Raw genomic sequence first — 10133 nt, 5'->3', positions numbered from 1 at the left:
ATCTGCATTAGTATGTATTAAGCAATGCGAATTCAGTATTATCATTTTTTAATAGAATTAAAAGTCTGCAAGAGACTGAGTTGTCTTCAGGTTATTTTCTGTGGGGAAGAAATAACTCTTCATTCCTCGATGAATCATATTTCATGGTATTGTGCACAAAATCTGCTTGCCAGAGGTCAGTGCTGTGAATAGCAAATGATTTCTGTGCTCGAATATTTAGATTTATCCCAGCTTTTGGATACAAAGAAGGCCCCTGGTCCACTGAGTCAGAGACAAGTCATGGCAATAATGTTAATCAGACATGAACAGATGAACAATGAGGGATATGAAATTTCCATTATTGATGGTGATGAAGTAAGAAAGAAAGAAAGAAAGAAAGAAAGAAAGAAAGAAAAAGAAAGACAAGAAAGTCACATAAACATACGGCACACACTTAGGAGAGAACAGGAAAAGAAAGGAAAACAGATGTTCTGTTCCCTAGATTGCACAGGGCAGTTGGTGACAATGGCCACCAAAATGATGGGCCAACAGCAGTATCAGTCTCAATAGATGTTATAAGACTAATTTTTTTTTTTTTTTGCTGGTTTGATTAATCAACTAATCAAACTAGTTTGTTCTAATAAATGACTGTAGATTATTAATTATTACCAGTGTTAGGCTCTTATGGAGGGAAACCAGGAAATATTAAAAACTAGTTCTTTTCCTTCAGTTTCCTACAGTCTCCTTCACTGCACATTTGCTGAATGCCTACCATGTGCGAGCCATTGTTCCCAAGTCTCTGTCCCACTAGACCAAGGAATCTTTGAGTGTAGGAACAGATGACCATGTAAGAAAACCAATATGATGCTGCATCATCAGCTTTACAAACCAGAAGGATGGCCTTTGGGAAGGCTTCCCAGAAGGGATCTTGATTGACAAGCTCTTCATTAATGAGTAAAAGCTACATATTTGAGGCAACCTGTGCATGAGACATTATGCCACTTCTAGCAAACAGTAAAAGAATCCACATGGTGGAATAGTGAAGTCTTTAAGGAAATGGAAGTTGAGGCCAGCTAGAAAGGAGAGAGGGTGGGCATAAAGGGTCCCGGATGCTGTGATCTGGAACTTGAACAAAATGCATGTGCAGAAAAATATAACCAAGAGCATAAAGGAGTAAATGAACATGAATAACGGTTAGAAGCTAAACCTTCAGAGGACCCATCTTGCAGGCCAGATAACCAGAGAACTGACAAGACCACCATGGCAGACAAAACAACCATTCGTAACTCCCCTTAGCTTGCTTGCCTCCAACCACAAAGACAAAAATCAGGAGACTGGCCTCCCTTCAGAGGTCTGGTCACGTGACTGGTGATAATGCTCAGGCCAATGAGCTTAAGTCAATGTCTCCTGGGGCTTCTCTAGATACACACACACCAGCAAATTGTGCTAGCTACTTATTCAAAGATTTTTCACCCCTAATTAAAAGAAAGACTAACCAACCAAGCTTCCCCTCACTCTCCTACCACTACCTGTTCTCTGCCTTTGAAAGGGCCTCGCAACCTTGTGAATCTTCAAGAGCCAATTTAAGACCGTGGCAGAAAGGACAGGGCACTGTTTCCTAAACCGAGATCAATCTCATCAAATAAATCATTCCCGCTTGAAGTGTCTCTTTCAGTGAGCAGACCATCACTGGCCATTTGATTACAATTTATTTCCTAAGGTAAGTAAACAAAATTTCATTTTCCTACATCATCAGGTTCAACCAAGTTAGAAAACCCAAACAGCTGAAAGGCAGATACACGGTGGCTAGAGTGAAACCCTGATGGGTTTGCCTTCAGATGGCCATACAATATCATCTAATGGCATGAGCACCAGGCAGAAAGGCAGATTCTGGTACATGCTTTGTCTTTAATTAGATGAGGCAGTTAGATTAACCACGAAATGAGGACACCAATTGGAAGTCATGACCTGGAACCAGATTCATTCCCTGGGGTTGAAGACACAACCCAGGGTGTGGGCACAAAGAAACCCATGAATAAGTGTCCAGGAGAAGTTTAGAACAACTACTGTGTTCTTCTCCTGCTTTATTTTATATTATTTTTTAGTTATATGATGTATTTATTTAAATTCAAGTTAATTAACATACAGTGTAGTATTGATTTCAGGAGTAGAACCCAGTGATTCATCACTTACATACAACACCCAGTGCTCATCCCAACAAGTGTCCTCCTTAGTGCCCATCCCCCATTTAGCCCATCCCCCACCCACCTCCCCTCTAGCAACCCCCAGTTTGTTCTCTGTATTTAAGAGTCTCTTATGGAATTTAAGAAACACAACAGATGAACATTGGGGAAGGGAAGGAAAAATAAGATAAAACCGTAAGAGACTGTCCTGCTGTATTTTATGCCCTCCTTTCTAGATGGTAGCCTTCTGCTTCTAGGTCACAGAGCCACCATCACCCATCTCTTTAACAGCCAGGGACAGTAAGGATTATCAGCAAGGCAGTACCTGGGCACCAAGAGCTAACCAGAAATACTTGCCACAACTGGGTTCCAGTCAGAGTAATGCTAACAGGAAGTGTGACGTTTGAGTTTGTTAAATCTAAAGTAATGGAACCCTGCTTTCCTAAAGCTGAGATTGGCCTTAAAGGCAGAGGGGCTGAGTGCCTCCTCCTGGGGGACAGGTGGTACAGCTGTGTGGAAAGGATGGCCTCTCACCAGGAAGCAGACAGGACCCAATAGGCCTGTTTTATTTGGTAAAATGAAGACCTTGGATCTCTCAGTTTACTCTTTCTTGATTGTCCTTCAACTAGTCTAAGATCCAATGCAGAGATTTACCGAAATGCAGAGCTACACAAAATAGGGATTTTCTGTATTTAAATTTAATGAGGGACCCTTAGAAGTAGCCTTACCACCACCCCCCCCCCCCACCAAAAAGTAGATTCCAACATGTATCAGACCCCTGGGGAGACACTGAGTCAAACAGAGTTTAATTAAAGAACAAAAACAATTACTTAATTAGCTCTAGACCAGTTCATTTTATACACCATCAAAAAAGATCCATACGCACGATGTGAATAATAGCGAGTAACAAAGTCATACTATACCAGTATCACCCCAAATTTGAAAACCCATTTCGTAATGCCCTCCTTGTATTGTTGCAGGCTGTATTGTTTACTTTTTGTGTGATTGCTAATTGTTACATAGTTCTCTGCCGGGGCTTTGAATCCCTTAATGCATCCCTTAGAAATTCTTAGTTTCACAGCTTCTGAAAGGACAACAGAGCTAAAAACAGAAGGGAATACAGTAGCAAACCCCTGCTGGTGTGATCCTATATAGCTTACTCAGAATGGAAATACTGTGTTTATCCATTTGCATATCACCCCCAACCTGTGCAGGAATATCAATTGCTTTCCATAGCTGTTTTCCCCTTTGTTTTTCCGAAAGTGAAGGCAGGCCAGTGGTGCATAATGATAAGGTGGTATCTTCTCCCCCAACACCCAGAGGGATTGTACTAATCATCGAGCTTCAGTCTGTCTCAGAAACAGGTATTTTTTTTGAGTAGAAGATTTGACAGGAGGTGTAAAGTTTTCTATTAATAAAACAAATTGACAAATCAACACAAGATTTTATTTAGAACAAATGTATTTTAATGTTTATTTTGACAAGGCTAGATACAGCACGCTCTTATCCCTGATTCTGATTAATACATGGGTACCAAATGAGATGCCAGAATGTGGAACGCATTAGCTCAGCTATCCTACTTCAAGGGCTTGAATTTTGAGAATCAGAATATAATAACTTAAGTGCTTTCTTCGAATGTCAATGTCTGATCCGCAAGTATGACATACGCTAGAAAACAGGCATTCTAAACAGCGCACAGGATAAAATCTCAATAAACTGATAGCTTCTACCTGCCGGAGAAAAAAATCCAACAAGAGAGCACAGAGGAAGACGGACTAAAACAAAATAGGTCTAAGTTCTGGCAAGACATGACTGTAATGAGGAACAAAGGGGTCAGTTTAAGGAAGACAGTGATCACAGCTGCTGCCATAAAGGCCGGGACACTGTACCACTGCCATACATATTCAAGGCTGATAACGAGCGTGTAAGAATGTCGGAGCTGTGACCGCAAGAACGGAGGTGCTTTCTACTCATGAGCAAGAAAGAATCCTTTGACTTCTGGTTGTAGCAATGATTATCAGAATCTGGATCTTGCTTCTGTTGAAAAAGGTTCAGCCTACTTTTCATGGGATTGCTTCATGGCCTGACACTTCTCCATGGCTTTCAGGAGCTAGGATTGCACGTCAAACATGTAGTCATTTATCTAAATAGTTTCAGAACTATCTGGCAAATTCTAGCACCACTAACTAATGGGCATCTTTATTCGTACACTGGAGAGAAGCTAAAGGAATAGAGGATAAGCGTGAGAGAGACATGCGTCACCTCCATCCCACCCCCACCCCATCCTATAAAAACGTACTACATATTGACAGGTCCTCACACATGCTGAGTAAAAGTCTTTTGTTGATGACATTCAAAACCTGATTCTAAAATTCACATGGAAATACCAAGAACCTAGAATAGCCAAAACAACTTTGCAAAACAACAAAGTCAGAGAAATAACATGCCCTGATTTCAAGACTTTCTCTCTCTCTCTCTCTCTCTCTCTCTCTCTCTCTATATATATATATATATATATATATATATATATATGTATATATATATATACATACATATATATATGTGTATATATATATACATACATATATATATGTATATATATATATATGGTATCAAGATAGGAAATTAATTCAATGGAAGGAATAGAAAATCCAGAAATAGCCCACATATATATGGCTAATTGGTTTGGGGATTTTTTGTTTGTTTGTTTGTTTGTTTACAAATATGCTAGGGCAATTCAGTGGGGGAAATAAAAAGTTTTTAAATAACTGTGCAAGACAAAAACTGCAAAAAAGTAAAGCTTGACCTTGACTCATTACCATACCCAGAAATTAATTTTTTTTAAGATTTTATTTTCTTAAGCAATCTCTACACCCAATAGGGGGGATCAATCTCATGATCCCAAGGTCAAGAGTCTCATGCTCTACCAAATGAGCCAGCCAGGTGCCCCCAGAAATTAATTTTAAAATGGATCATAAGTTCAAATTTAAAACCTAAAATTATCCACCTTCTGGAAGAAAATCTTAGTGCCTTTGGATTAGGCAAATATTTTTTAAATTATTTTCAATGTTTATCTATTTTTGAGGGAGAGAGAGCACAAGCAGGGAAGGGGCAGAGGAGAGAGAGGGAGACACAGAATCTAAAGCATGCTCCAGGCTCTGAGCTGTCAGCACAGAGCCCGACACAGGGCTCGAACTCATGAGCTTTGAGATCATGACCTGAGCCGAAGTCGGTAGCTTAACTGACTGAGCCACACAGGTGCCCGTAGGCAAATATTTTTTTAACTAGGATCCAAGAAGGAAAAAAATGATTGAATGGACTTCACAAAAATTTTTTTTAAAATACTATAACTTCACTTTTGAAAAGGTACTGTTAAGAAAATGAAAAGGCTACAGATTGGGAAAAAAAGGATATGCAAAACTAACATCGGGTACACATATAAACATATCTGAACTCATATGCGGACTGTGTTACAAATTCTTATAAGTCCAGAAGAAAAGCAAACAATCCAATAAAAAAAGGAAAAGGATTTTAAAGAAGACATACAGATGACAAAATGAGTGCATGACACATTTTCAACATCGTGAGTCACCAGAAAAAATGGTCAATGGAACCACTAGATGTCACAAGGATGGCTAAAATTAAAAAAAAAAAAAATTATAAAAATGGAAGATGCCAAGTGTTGGCAAAAATGCGCAGCACCTAGCCCTTTATTCATCGCTTCTGGGAATGCAAAATAGAATTGCACTCGGGAAAAATAAATGGGTGGTCCTTTGTCACGTTAAATAGACACATACAATATGGCCCAGCAAGTCTACTTCTAAGTGCTCATCCAAGAGAAATGGAAACATGGGTCCCTGCAGAGATGTGTACTCAAGTTCAAAGCTGCTTTATTTATGTTAACAGTTGTCCAAAAACTTGAAAGAAGTCAAATGCTCATCAGCTGGAGAAGGGATAAATGAATAGTGGTGTAGTCACACAATGAAACGCTCTTCGGCAACGAACAGGAGGGCACATGGACACATCAACACCTTACGTGCTCTCAAGAGGCTTCTGTTAAGTGTGAGAAGCAGACGCAAATGATTGTGTGATTCCATTAATATGAAATTCCAGAAAAGCCAGACTAAAGTGATCAGGATTGCCAGAGGTCAGAGAAGCAGGAGAGAGGAGACTGACTACAAAGAAGCACAAGGAGACTTTTAGGGGTACTAGAAATGTTCCGTATCATGATCCTCGTGTGGTTCTAGGACTGTATACGCTCGTCAAAAGCCATTACATAACATACTTAAGTTGAATTTTATTGTACATAAATTATACCACAATAAAGCTGCTCCTACCCCCTGGAAAAAAAAAATACAGGCTGCAATCAATCCTTTGTGTATCATATTGGATATAGCAGGAGGCTATATAATATACATTGAATGGGTTCTTCTGAAAGAGACATCGTGGAGATACTGGTCCCAACTGATCTCCAATCCTAGGAAAACTGCTTTAAATTTTGTGCCTGTGGGCCTCTTTGAAACAGTGATCAGGAGTGAATTAAGACACTGGTACTTATATTTATCATAGCAAACAAAATGATCACCGCAATTTGGTCAAAAGGTTACGGACATATACAAAAAATATGAAGGAAGAGCAAATAAATGTTTGAAACATGTAGCAAAGCAGACACGTCTTCTATCCATGGATCTGTAATGTCTGATGGGCCAAATGTCTATGGGTATCAGAAAATTAAACGTGAGTATAGCCTGTTGGCTGGCAAGTCTAAAATTCGGGAGTCTCTATTTGCACACAGGTGCTATAGTTAGTTATGACCGTACAAAATTGAATAACAGATGAAACGTACAATAATGAAAGGTATCTTGAAAGGACACAAAATGATATGTACATATCCTAATGATCTTTTAACATGCACGAGAAATCAAAAGACATACCTAAAAATGTTGACAGTGATTGTCCATGAATGGGTTGTTGATTTTTTTTAAATTCTATCTTATGATTTCCAAATTTTGTATGAGAATGTACTACTTTCATAATATTGTCTTTAGGTATACAGAAAAGAATGCAAATAACACAAAAATGCCTTTTCAGGAAGAGCTTACCAGCAAATTTATCGTGATAGGTAATTTGTTCTGTGTTACGTATCATGTTTACCTGTTCACGTTTTTCTTACTATTGAAGAACTTTGCAAAAATGTTCTCACATCTTGCAGGAAATGCTGACCTCCAAATAGCTTAGCTTCCACAAGAGTCAGGCCATTTAAGCAGGACCACAATGGCTAGGAATACTATCTGGGCAGGTAATTCAACAACTTAATATCAGTCATGCTCAGGAATGGAACCTCTCTCATCGTAAATGGTTTCTCCAAAGGCTATAGTCAGTCTGACACAGATAGTTTCCTATGACAACAAGTTCATTAGTATATTTTTAATAGGACTTAAAGGTACTAAACCAGAGAAGTCATTTTCTTGAAAGTAATTGCAGAACAAGACATTATCTGTTATCAAAGCATATGAAATGTGTTGAAAACCTTACAAAGAAAACTGATGCTGTGGGAAATTTCAAGTACATTTCATATTGACAACCCAAAATATGAGAAAAATGTTTCGTGCATGTTTTGGGGAATGTTCATGCAAGATAACAGACTTTGAATATAAACGAGTACCTAGAAAACATTTCTGAATTGCTTAAAAGGATATCTGTTCTTTTAAAAATGTATGGATTTGTGAAGGAACTACCAGTAAATACCGGAGGGAATAGAGTTATTGACTAGGTCTACAAAGCTATGCATTGCTCCAAAGACATTCTACTTGTACTCACGAAAGTACAAAAAATGAAAACAGTAAAAACTTTTTGCAATGGCAAATACACTGTATAGGATCAAACTCAATCACCAAATATTATGCATTATATAACAAATTCATTTGGACCACTACCTGGAACACAAGTAATTGCTTTATCAAAGAGATAACAGGGGTCACTGGGTGGCTCAGTCAGTTAAGCATCCGACTTCAGCTCAGGTCATGATCTCATGACTCATGAGTTTTGAGCCCTGCATCAGGCTCTGTGCTGACAGTTCAGACTCTGGAACCTTCTTTGGATCTGTGGCTCCCTCTCTCTCTGCCCCTCCCCCGCTCATGCTCTGTCTCTGTCTGTCTCTCTCTTAAAAATAAACATTAAAGGGGCGCCTGGGTGGCTCAGTCGGTTAAGCGCCCAACTTCGGCTCAGGTCACGATCTCGCGGTCCGCGGGTTCGAGCCCCGCGTCGGGCTCTGGGCTGATGGCTCAGAGCCTGGAGCCTGCTTCCGATTCTGTGTTTCCCTCTCTCTCTGCCCCTCCCCTGTTCATGCTGTGTCTCTCTCTGTCTGAAAAATAAATAAACGTTAAAAAAAATAAAAAATAAAAAACATAAACATTAAAAAAAGAGACAACGAGAATATCCAATATTTGGCAAATTCTTAGCATATACCAATAACTAGTCTAAGAATTACTAATTCATATTAGTTCATAGAATCTTGAGCTTAGAAATAGTATTTTTCAATGTGACTTTTCCTGGAAATGTTAAATTGTATGATTGGCCCTCTTGACCACCTGTCCCTAAATGCATACCAAAAATATTTAAATTAAGTGCAGACACTTTAAAAAGTGTAGATACTTTTTTTTTTAAGTAAAGTCTATCCCTAGTGTGGGGCTCGAACTTAGGACCCCAAGATAAAGGGTCACATGCCCTACCAACTGAGTCAGCTAGGCACTTCAATGTAGCTACTTAAAAAAAAAAAAAAAAAAAATGTTTATCTTTGAGAGACAGAGGGGCAGAGCTAGAGGGAAACAGAGACCCAAGCAGGTTCTGCACGGTCAGCACAGAGCCTGACATGGGGCTTGAACTCAGGAACCGTGAGATCATGGCCTGAGCCGAAACCAAGAGCCAGGCACTTAACCAATTGAGCCACCCAGGCACCTCTGAAGCTTTTTGTTTTTTTTTAATGTAGCTTCAAGGAGCAAATGAACTCTTGCAGACAAATTTGCCATGAATACCAGGGGAAAGGCTCTTCTCACACCGTCCTTGGTACTGCTCAAATCCTACCTGACACTTTTCTGACTGATCATTGTTCTACATTATGCGGCACATTTTGTCAAATTATTCATAATTGCCTATTATTTGCATTATTGATTCCATGTATTGTCACGTATCAGTGTTTATCTAGAACATGTCCACGTGCTTCATTTGAATGCAGTGTTACCTCCGAATCTCAGGCCGGTTTTAATTTACCTCTATTTTCCTGGGGCCCAGGACAATGCTGGGTACACTGTAGGTGGTTCAGTTGCCTTGAGCTGAAGTCCATTAAGCACTAATGCTTAGAAGGAATTTTCCTCACCTCCGGATGCAGTCTAATCACCTTGGGAGAGTCTCAGGGGTGAGGTGATATTCAAGTGCAGGACTGCCCGCACAAGTAATTAGCGGAAGGCAAGCAGGACCCCGCTCATTCTCGGAGGAAGTTCAACAGAGGCGTCCTCAGCAGGGCAAAACCAGTTTCCACGCACAGTGTTCCATGACCTTCCTTCCCGCCCTGGCTAAAAGCAAATGGAACTAAGAAGTGTCAAACATGCTCACTTCCACGTGGCCCCGGGCCCGGCTCTGGCTCATTACTGACTGGATGACTCCACGCATCTCCCTCGACCTCACCCAGGCTCGTTTTCCCCTTCTGCAATTTTGGAGTAACCTCGGAGGTCTTAATGAGGCAGTAGAAGCAAAGCACTTTCTCTCCTAGCAAGCCCACCACCGACGACGGCTGTTACTATCGCCTCTCAGTAGACCGCTGGCAGGGCAAAGCAGAGGGGACGTGTTGCTTAACAGCAGACCGTTCGGCAGATGTTACCAAAGGACGCAGAGGGCCTCTCCCGGACTGGGACTGAACCCAGGCGACAGTGGCCGGGTTCCTTTACCTGGCGAATCCGTAGGGCACACCTACCG

The sequence above is a fragment of the Panthera leo genome, chromosome B2 (genome assembly GCF_018350215.1).
Source record: "Panthera leo isolate Ple1 chromosome B2, P.leo_Ple1_pat1.1, whole genome shotgun sequence".
NCBI classification, from domain to species: domain Eukaryota; kingdom Metazoa; phylum Chordata; class Mammalia; order Carnivora; family Felidae; genus Panthera; species Panthera leo.
Note: the sequence above shows the minus strand (reverse complement) of the source record.